Consider the following 11693-nt stretch of genomic DNA (forward strand, 5'->3'; position numbering starts at 1 on the left):
AGCCCCTGGCACCCCACACAGACCATAAACACCCCCTAGCAACCCACACAAAATAAACGCCCCCTAGCAACCCACATAGAAAATAAACACCCCTGGCAACCCACACAGATCATAAACACCCCCTGGCACCAAGACAGACCATAAACACCCGTTAGAAACCCACACAGTAATGTACTGATGATAAAGAGTAATTATATACTGAGTATATACTGATTATATACTGTAATATACTGATGATGTACAGTGATTATATACTGATGATATGCAGTAATATACAGTGATTATATACTGTTATATATTGATTATATACCGTAATATACTAATGCTATACAGTGATTATATACTGATTATATACAGTAATATACTGATGATTTACAATGATTATATATTGATTATATACTGTAATATACTGATGACATACAGTGATTAAATACTGATTGTATATAGTAATATACTGATGATATAGCGATGATATAGTGATGATATAATGATTATATACAGTAATAATCTGATGATATGCAGTAATTATATACTAATTATAAACTGTAATATTCTGATGATATACAGTGATTATATACTGATTGTATACAGTAATATACTGATATACAGTGATTATATACAGTAATATACTGATATACAGTGATTATATATTGATTGTATACAGTAATATACTGATGGTATACAGTGATTATATACTGATTATATACAGTAATATACTGATATACAGTGATTATATACTGATTGTATACAGTAATATACTGATGATATACAGTGATTATATACTGATTATATACAGTAATATACGGATATACAGTGATTATATACTGATTATATACAGTAATATACCGATGACACGGTGATTATATACTGATTGTATACAGTAATATACTGATATACAGTGATTATATACAGTGATTATATATTACATACTGATTATATATAGTGATATACTAAGTACATATAGTGATTATATACAGTGAGTATATAGTGATTATATACTGATTATATACAGTAGTATACTGATTATATATACTGATTAGATACTGATTATCTATACTGATTATATACAGTGATTATATACTGATTATATAGTGTGTATAATCTGATTATATATACTGATTATATGCTGATTATCTAAACTGATTATATACTCAGACTTCTGTATCTCCTGCCCGATGGAAGAAGTTGGAAGAGTGAGTAAGCCGGGTGGGAGGGGCCTTTGATTATGCTGCTCGCTTTCCCCAGGCAGCGGGAGGTGTAGATGGAGTCAATGGATGGGAGGCGTTGATAAGGATTCTATGTGTACTTCAGGTGAAGTGATGGTATTTACCAAGAGTGAAGATACTCATAAAATAGGATTTAAATATTCAACTTGGCTTGTTGAATGATAACGTTGGGATGCAGCAAATATTCTCCACCCATTGGGCGGAGTAAATTCCTTCATTCCTCTTTTCTGAGGCTGTGTATTACACTTTTATCTTTCCAACATTTTCTTAAATACAGAGACTGGAAGTTTAGTGAATTGTCTGAATCTAAGTTAGACTTCTGATGCAAGGTCATCAATCCGAAATGCAGAACCATAAAAACGTTACGGGGGCAGCACGGTGGCGCAGTGGGTTAGCACTGCTGCCTCACAGCGCCGAGGTCCCAGGTTCGATCCCGGCTCTGGGTCACTGTCCGTGTGGAGTTTCCACATTCTCCCCGTGTCTGCGTGGGTTTCGCCCCTGTGATAATACCAGGTATTGCAGTACCTGAGAGGTGGATGACCATTGGCTAGACCTAGGAGTCTACCATCGGCTAAAGTACATAGCTCCGCCCTGAGAGGCGGGGTATAAGAACCAATGCTGTCCCAGCAGCCTTCACTTTCTGTATCGAAGCTGCTGGGTACCGTTCTAGCTGATTAAAGCCTATTAGTTATGACTCCCCTTGTCTCGAGAGTCATTGACTGTGCATCAGCCCCCACAGCTCAAAGATGTGCAAGGTAGGTGGATTGAACACGCTAAAAATTGCCCCTTAAAAGAAAAGAATTCAGCCCGTCTTGTCCATGCCAGCCCAAGGATATCCAGATGCCCTTTCTAATCCCACCTTCCCAACACCAGTCCATCGCCCTGCAGCTTCCAGCACTTAAGGTGCAGATCCAGGCAGCTTTTAAAAGATTTTGGGGTCTCTGCCTCTACGACCAGCCTTGGCAGCGAATCCCAGAACACACACCCCTCCTCGTGTCCCCTCTGCACCTTCTGCCACTTATCTTGAATCTCTTTCCCCGGTTTCTAGAATTCTCCGCAAGGGAAACAATTTTATCCTCTCCACTCTTGTCTGTCCCCCTCATATAACTTTGCACACCTCACTCAAGTCACCCCTCCGCCTTTTGTGTTCCAAGGAAAATAACCCCAACCTATCCAATCTCTCCTCGTAGCTACACTTTCCTAGCCCTGGCGACATTAACTCTATTGCTCTCTCCGCAGACGCTGTCACACCTGCTGCGTATTCCTGACATTTTCTGGTTTTATTTCACATTTCCAGTATGCAGAATATTCGTGTTCCACCCCCATCGGCAGACATGAATCACTCATGGTGACTCTATTATTACCTCCCCCATCATCACCACTCCAACCCCCTTGCTACCGCAGAGGAAACACATGTTAACTTGGCTGCTGGGATTTCCTCAGGCTATCAAGTTACTAAAGCAGGGATCCTAAGCCAGGAATAGAAGCTGCAGTGTGGAATGTTACATCGTTCCCGTATTGTAGTTTGATGCAATCCTCCTAATCCCAAACACTGCTGTGTTTGAAGAATCCATTTTCAAGACGTGTTCTGAAAATGTTTTAATTCCCTAGCGACTAACTAGCAACATTTGTTTTCAATTAAGGGGCAATGGACGGCGCGGTAGCACAGCGGTTAGCACTGTTGCTACACAGGGTCCCAGGTTCGATTCCCGGCCTGGGTCACTGTCTGTGCGGAGTCTGCACGTTCTCCCCGTGGCTGCGTGGGTTTCCTCCGGGTGCTCCGGTTTCCTCCCACAAGTCCCGAAAGATGTCGTACGAGGAACAGTTGAGGACTCTGGGTCTGTACTCGTTGGGATGAGGGGGGATCTTATTGAAACTTACAGGATACTGCGAGGCCTGGATAGAGTGGACGTGGAGAGGATGTTTCCACTTGTAGGAGAGACTAGAAGCAGAGGACACAATCTCAGACTGAAGGGACGATCTTTAAAACAGAGATGAGGAGGAATTTCTCCAGCCAGAGGGTGGTGAATCTGTGGAACTCTTTGCCGCAGAAGGCTGTGGAGGCCAAATCACTGAGTGTCTTTAAGACAGAGATCGATAGGTTCCTGATTAATAAGGGATCAGGGGTTATAGGGAGAAGGCAGGAGAATGGGGATGAGAAAAATATCAGCCATGATTGAATGGCGGAGCAGACTCGATGGGCCGAGTGGCCTAATTCTGCTCCTATGTCTTATGGTCTTATGTGCTTGTTGGGTGAATTGGACATTCTGAATTCTCCCTCTGTGTACCCGAACAGGCACCGGAGTGTGGCGACTCGGGGATTTTCACAGTAACTTCACTGCAGTGATAATGTAAGCCTCCTTGTGACACAATAATAAAGGTTGTTATTATTATTAATTTAGCATAGCCAATCCACCTACCCTGCACATCTTTGTGGTTGTGGGGGTGAGACCCACGCAGACACAGGGGGAATGTGTAAACTCCACACGGGGGCTGGGATCGAACCCGGGTCCTCGGCGCCGTGAGGCAACAGTGCTAACCAATGCGTCACCGTGCCACCGCCAATGCGTTTCTATTAATGAGGCACTTTTGGCATTCACAAAAAACCAAATCGATCCCGCTGCTGATGGGAAGTGAACAACAGTGTGTCTGTGTGTGATCTGAGAGTGGGGTCAGGAATGTTGAATCCAACATTGAACCGCAGCTCTGATGGGTGTTTCCAATTTGCACTGAGGGGGAGCGGGCAGCCATGTGTGAATGAAATGCTTCAGTAGCAAGTAGGCGCCAAGACTAAGTGAACCCAGCGTGACAGAGATAAACAAGGTGAAGACTGACCCTGGCAGAGAGGCACGTTGAAAGGGTCTGATAATTGGATCCAAGCTGACTTGTTTTAAATCTCGGTGGATAGTTCAGGCTGTGCATGAGGAAAGTGCTTTCGTCACTCGCCTCTGTCAGACCCTGTTAGAAGGTTAAAGATTGTTATGGGAAGGGTTGGTGATGAAAGGTGGGAAATTAATACCCTCACTGGTCAAATAGATCACCCCAAATCAAAAAGGAACAAGCATTTTGATAGAATAATTGGTAGCTCACGGTCTGCCCCTCAGTACCAAATGGAAATTTAAGAAGCCTCTACTCTCGCCACAAAGGTGGAGGAGGGGGGGGGGCAGGGGGCGGGGGGGGGGGGGTGTATAAGGTCGATCCCCTCTCGGATATTTTATCTTTTCTTTGTCGTTAGTCGACCCTATCCGCAATCATGTCCAGTCCGCGCACAGAGATTAGATTTCCTCTTGTGCAAATGAAGCATGGACAAGAAAATGAGCCATAAAACATAATTAAGCAGTGACGCCAATTTATTTTTGTGGAGTCCACTCCTATAAAACTATCTGCCATCTGCTGGGTTCCCAGCAGCAGTTCACGGGCTCTGTGGGCCACAGGGGAGAAACAGTCGATGCCTGTCAGTAACCGCCGAGTAACAGTCTAGCGTGAAACCTCACAAGCTGCCGGTAACAGAGCCACATTATTTCCCAGTCCCAGACACGTCTCCGCAGGGACGGGCGAGGCTGACGATAGTCGCTGCTCGCACACTCTTGGTGATCCGGCTCTCTGTCACCTTCTCTTCTCGAGGTGATTACCGAACCTCAGTCCCCTCGGCCGCAGATCCTCACTGCTTCCTCAGCCAGGAAGCCAGTCTTATTACATAGAATCACAGAGTTTACAGTGCAGAAGGAGGCCATTCGGCCCATCGAGTCTGCGCCAGCCCTTGGAAAGAGCACCCTAACCAAGCCCACTCCTCCGCCCCATCCCCGTAACCTAGTAACCCCATAACCTTTTTTGGACATTATTTATCACGGCCAATCCACCTAACCCGCACATGACTGGACTTGTGGGAGGAAACTGGAGGAAACCCACGCAGACACGGGGAGAATGTGCAAACTCCACACGGACAGTGACCCAGAGCCGGGATCGAACCTGGGACCTCGGCGCCGTGAGTCAGCAGTGCTAACCCACCGCGCCACCGTGCTGCCCCCATGAGGCAGCACTGTCTGGGGTCTGGAATCACTTCGGGATCACTCCGGGATCACTCAGGGGTCACTCCGGGATCACTCAGGGGTCACTCCGGGATTGCCTCTCTGTGTTGGAGGGAGGCTCACTCCAGGATCACTCCAGGATCACTCCAGAATCACTCCGGGATTGCCTCTCTGTGTAGGATGGAGGCTCACTCAGGGGTCACTCTGGGAACACTCCGGGATCACTCAGGGGTCACTCCGGGATCACTCAGGGGTCACTCCGGGATTGCCTCTCTGTGTTGGAGGGAGGCTCACTCCAGGATCACTCCAGGATCACTCCAGAATCACTCCGGGATTGCCTCTCTGTGTAGGATGGAGGCTCACTCAGGGGTCACTCTGGGAACACTCCGGGATCACTCAGGGGTCACTCCGGGATCACTCCGGGATTGCCTCTCCGTGTTGTAGGGAGCTCACTCCAGGATCACTCTGGGACCTCTCCGGGATCTCTCTGGGATCACTCTGGGATCACTCCGCAATCACTCTGGGATCAGTATCTGTGTTGGAGGGAGGTCAGTCTGGCATCACTCCGGGATCACTCTGGGATCACTCCGGGATCACTCTGGGATCACTGTTGGATTCCCTCTCTATGTTGGAGGGAGGCTCACTCCGGCATCACTGCAGGATCTCTATAGGATCACTCCAGGATCACTCTGGGATCACTCCGGGATCTCTTTGGGATCACTCCGGGATCAGTCTCTGTGTTAGAGGGAGGTCAGTCTGGCATCACTCCGGGATCTCTCTGGGATCACTCTGGGATCATTCCGGGATCACTCCGGGATCACTCTGAGATCATTCTGGGAACACTCCAGGTTAACTCCAGGAACACTCTGGGATCACTTCGAGATCACTCTGGGATCACTGGGAACTCTCTGGGGCCACTTCGGGATCACACCGGGGTCACTCGGGGATCACTCATGGGTCACTCTGGGATTACTCGTGGATTACTCCGGAATCACTCCGGGATCACTCTGGGATCATTCTGGGAACACTCTGGGATCACTCCGGGATCACTCTGGGATCACTCCGGGAAAACTCTGGGGTCACTACGGGATCACTCTGGGATCACTCCGGGATCACTCTGGGAACACTCTGGGATCACTCCGGGATCACTCTGGGATCACACCGGGATCTCTCTGGGATCACTCTGTGATCACTCCGGGATCTCTCTGGGATCACTCCGGGAACATTCTGGGATTGCCTCTCTGTGATGGAGGGAGGCTCACTCCAGGATCGCTCCGGGATCAATCTAGGGTCACTCTGGGGTCACTTTGGGATAACTCCAGGATCACTCTGGGATCATTCCGGGTTCATTCAGGGATCACTCTGGGATCACAGCGGGATTACTCTTGGATCACTCCAGGATCATTCTGGGATCACTCCAGGATCATTCTGGGATCACTCTGGGATCACTCTGGGATCACTCCGGGGTTACTCTGGGATCACTCTGGGATTTGCCTCTCTGTGTTGTAGGGAGGACAGTCCATGATCACTCCGGGATCACTCTGGAATCACTCTGGGATCACTCCGGGATCACTCCGGGATCACTCTGGAATCACTCCGGGGTAACTCTGGAATCACTCTGGGATCGCTCCAGGGTCACTTTGGAATCACTCTGGGATCACTCCGGAATCACTTTGGAATCACTCTGGGATTACTCTGGGATCACTCTGGAATCAGTTTGGAACCACTCCTGGATCAGTCTGGGATCACTCCGGGATCACTCCAGATTCACTCTGGGATCACTCCGGGATAGGTCTGGTATCACTCCGGGATCACTCTGTGATCATCTGGGATCTCTCTGGGATCACTCCGGGAATATTCTGGGATTGCCTCTCTGTGTTGGAAGGAGACTCACTCCAGGATCGCGCCGGGATCAATCTGGGATCACTCTCGGGTCACTTTGAGATAACTCCGGGATCACTCTGGGATCACTCCGGGATCACTCTGGGATAACTCTGGGACCACTCCAGGATCACTCTGGGACCACTCCGGGATAACTCCAGGATCATTGTGGGATCATTGTGGGATCACTCTGGGATCACTCCGGGATCACTCTGGGATCACTCCGGGATCACTCCAGTTTAACTCTGGAATTGCCTCTCTGTGTTGGAGGGAGGTCAGTCCAGGATCACTCTGGGATCACTCTGGGATCAGTCTGGGATCACTCCAGGGTCACTCCAGGATCACTCAGGGATCAGTTTGGGATCACTCCTGGATCAGTCTGAGATCACTCCGGGATCACTCTGGGGTCACTCCGGGATTACTCTTGGATAACTCCGGGATCACTCTGGGATCAGTCTGGGATCACACTGGGATCACTCTGGGATTGCCTCTCTGTGTTGGAGGAATGTAAGTCCGGGATCAGTCTGGGATCACTCCGGGTTCACTCTGGGGTCACTGGGATTGCCTCTCTGTGTTGGAGGGAGGTCAGTCTGGGATCAGTCTGGGATCACTCTGGGATTGCCTATCTGTGTTCCATAAGAACATAAGAACTAGGAGCAGGAGTCGGCCACCTGGCCCCTCGAGCCTGCTCCACCATTCAATGAGATCGTGGCTGATCTTTTGTGGACTCAGCTCCACTTTCCGGCCCGAACACCATAACCCTTAATCCCTTTATTCTTAAAAAAACTATCTGTCTTTATCTTAAAAACATTTAATGAAGGAGCCTCAACTGCTTCACTGGGCAAGGAATTCCATAGATTCACAACCCTTTGGGTGAAGAAGTTCCTCCTAAACTCAGTCCTAAATCTACTTCCCCTTATTTTGAGGCTATGGCCCCTAGTTCTGCTTTCACCCGCCAGTGGAAACAACCTGCCCGCATCTATCCTATCTATTCCCTTCTTAATTTTATATGTTTCTATAAGATCCCCCCTCATCCTTCTAAATTCCAAAGAGTACAGTCCCAGTCTACTCAACCTCTCCTCGTAAGCCAACCCCTTCAACTCTGGGATTAACCTAGTGAAACCCCTCTGCACACCCTCCAGCGCCAGTATGTCCTTTCTCAAGTAAGGAGACCAAAACTGAACACAATACTCCAGGTGTGGCCTCACTAACACCATATACAATTGCAGCATAACCTACCTAGTCTTAAACTCCATCCCTCTAGCAATGAAGGACAAAATTCCATTCACCTTCTTAATCACCTGTAAACCAACTTTTTGCGACTCGTGCACTAGCACATCCAGGTCTCTCTGCACAGCAGCATGTTTTAATATTTTATCATTTAAATAATAATCCCTTTTGCTGTTATTCCTACCAAAATGGATAACCTCACATTTGTCAACATTGTATTCCATCTGCCAGACCCTAGCCCATTCACTTAGCCTATCCAAATCCCTCTGCAGACTTCCAGTATCCTCTGCACTTTTTGCTTTACCACTTATCTTAGTGTCGTCTGCAAACTTGGACACATTGCCCTTGGTCCCCAACTCCAAATCATCTATGGAAATTGTGAACAATTGTGGGTCCAACACTGATCCCTGAGGGACACCACTAGCTACTGATTGCCAACCAGAGAAACACCCATTAATCCCCACTCTTTGCTTTCTATTAATTAACGCATCCTCTATCCATGCTACTACTTTCCCCTTAATGCCATGCATCTTTATCTTATGCAACAACCTTTTGTGTGGCACCTTGTCAAAGACTTTCTGGAAATCCAGATATACCACATCCATTGGCTCCCCGTTATCTAACACACTGGTAATGTCCTCAAAAAATTCCACTAAATTAGTTAGGCACGACCTGCCCTTTATGAACCCATGCTGCGTCTGCCGAATGGGACAATTTCCATTCAGATGCCTCGCTATTTCTTCCTTGATGATAGATTCCAGCATCTTCCCTACTACCGAAGTTAAGCTCACTGGCCTATAATTACCCGCTTTCTGCCTACCTCCTTTTTTAAACAGTGGTGTCACGTTTGCTAATTACCAATCCGTCAGGACCACCCCAGAGTCTAGTGAATTTTGGTAAATTATCACTCGTGCATTTGCAATTTCCCTAGCCATCTCTTTTAGCACTCTGGGATGCATTCCATCAGGGCAGGAGACTTGTCTACCTTTAGCCCCATTAGCTTGCCCATCACTACCTCCTTAGTGATAACAATCCTCTCAAGATCCTCACCTGTCATAGCCTCATTTCTATCAGTCACTGGCATGTTATTTGTGTCTTCCACTGTGAAGACGGCCCCAAAAAACCTGTTCAGTTCCTCAGCCATTTCCTCATCTCCCATTATTAAATCGCCCTTCTCATCCTCTAAAGGACCAATCTTTACCTTAGCCACTCTTTTTTGTTTGATATATTTGTAGAAACTTTTACTATCTGTTTTTATATTCTGAGCAAGTTTACTCTCATAATCTATCTTACTGTTCTTTATAGCTTTTTTAGTAGCTTTCTGTTGCCCCCTAAAGATTTCCCAGTCCTCTAGTCTCCCACTAATCTTTGCCACTTTGTATGCTTTTTCCTTCGATTTGATACTCTCCCTTATTTCCTTAGATATCCACGGTCGATTTCTACCGTCCTTCCTTTTTGTTGGTATAAACCTTTGCTGGGCACTGTGAACAAACGCTTGGAAGGTTCTCCACTGTTCCTCAACTGTTTCACCATAAAGTCTTTGCTCCCAGTCTACCTTAGCTAGTTCTTCTCTCATCCCATTGTAATCTCCTTTGTTTAAGCACAAAACACTAGTATTTGATTTTACCTTCTCACCCTCCATCTGTATTTTAAATTCCACTATATTGTGATCACTCCTTCCGAGAGGATCCCTAACTATGAGATCATGAATCAATCCTGTCTCATTACACAGGACCAGATCTAGGACCGCTTGTTCCCTCGTAGGTTCCATTACACACTGTTCTAGGATACTATCGCGGATACATTCTATAAACTCCTCCTCAAGGCTGCCTTGACCGACCTGGTTAAACCAATCAACATGTAGATTAAATTCCCCCATGATAACTGCTGTACCATTTCTATATGCATCTGTTATTTCTTTGTTTATAGCCTGCCCCACCATAATGTTACTATTTGGTGGCCTATAGATTACTCCTATCAGTGACTTTTTCGCCTTACTATTCCTGATTTCCACCCAAATGGATTCAACCTTATCCTCCATAGCACCGATATCATCCCTTACTGTTGCCCGGATGTCATCCTTGAATAACAGAGTTACACCACCTCTCTTACCATCCACTCTGTCCTTCCGAATAGTTTGATACCCTCGGATATTTAACTCCCAGTCGTGACCATCCTTTAACCATGTTTCAGTAATGGCCACTAAATCATAGTCATTCACGATGATTTGCGCCATCAACCCATTTACCTTATTCCGAATACAACGAGCATTCAGTTAAAGTACACTTATGTTGGCTTTTTTACCTCTGTTCTTAATCTTAACACCTCGATCAGTAACCTCTCCTAAGTTATATTTCCTCATAACTTTTCTCCTAATTTTCCTTGTCGTTGAACCCATATCTTCCTGTAACAACCTGCCGCGTCGCTTACCATTAATGTTTTCACTTCCCGTTTTATTTCTTTTAGTATTCCTGGTCCTATTCACTGAGCTCCCCTCAGTCACTGTACCTTGTACTGTCGCCCTTTTTGATTTTTGACTATGGCTTCTCTGCCTTACACTTTCCCCCTTACTGCCTTTTGTTTCTGTCCCTGTTTTACCACCTTCCAACTTCCTGTTTTGGTTCCCATTCCCCTACCACATTAGTTTAAACCCTCCCCAACAGCTCCAGCAAACCCCCCCATGGACATCGGTTCCAGTCCTGCCCAGGTGCAGACCGTCCGGTTTGTACTGGTCCCACCTCCCCAGAACCGGTTCCAATGCCCCAGGAATTTGAATCCCTCCCTCTTGCACCATCTCTCGAGCCACGCATTCATCCTATCTATCATTCCTACTCTGACTAGCTCGTGGCACTGGTACCAATACTGAGATTACTACCTTTGAGGTCCTACTTTTTAGTTTAACTCCTAACTCCCTGAATTCAGCTTGTAGGACCTCGTCCCGTTTTTTACCTATATCGTTGGTACCTATGTGCACCACGACAGCTGGCTGTTCACCCTCCCCCCCAGAATGTCCTGCAGCCGCTCCAAAACATCCTTGACCCTTGCACCCGGGAGGCAACACACCATCCTGGAGTCTCGATTGGAGGCTCCAGGGTGGTATGTTGGAGGGTGGTCACTCCGGGATCACTCTGGGATCACTCCGGGATCACTCTGGGATCTCTCCGGGATCATTCTGGGATTACTCTTGATTCACTCTGGGATCACTCTGGGATTGCCTCTCTGTGTTGGAAGGAGTTCAGTCCAGGATCACTCTGGGATCACTCCGGGATCACTCTGGTATCACTCTGGGATCACTCTGGGACCACTCTGGGATCACTCCAGGATCACT

The sequence above is a fragment of the Scyliorhinus torazame genome, chromosome 26 (genome assembly GCF_047496885.1).
Source record: "Scyliorhinus torazame isolate Kashiwa2021f chromosome 26, sScyTor2.1, whole genome shotgun sequence".
Classification (NCBI taxonomy): domain Eukaryota; kingdom Metazoa; phylum Chordata; class Chondrichthyes; order Carcharhiniformes; family Scyliorhinidae; genus Scyliorhinus; species Scyliorhinus torazame.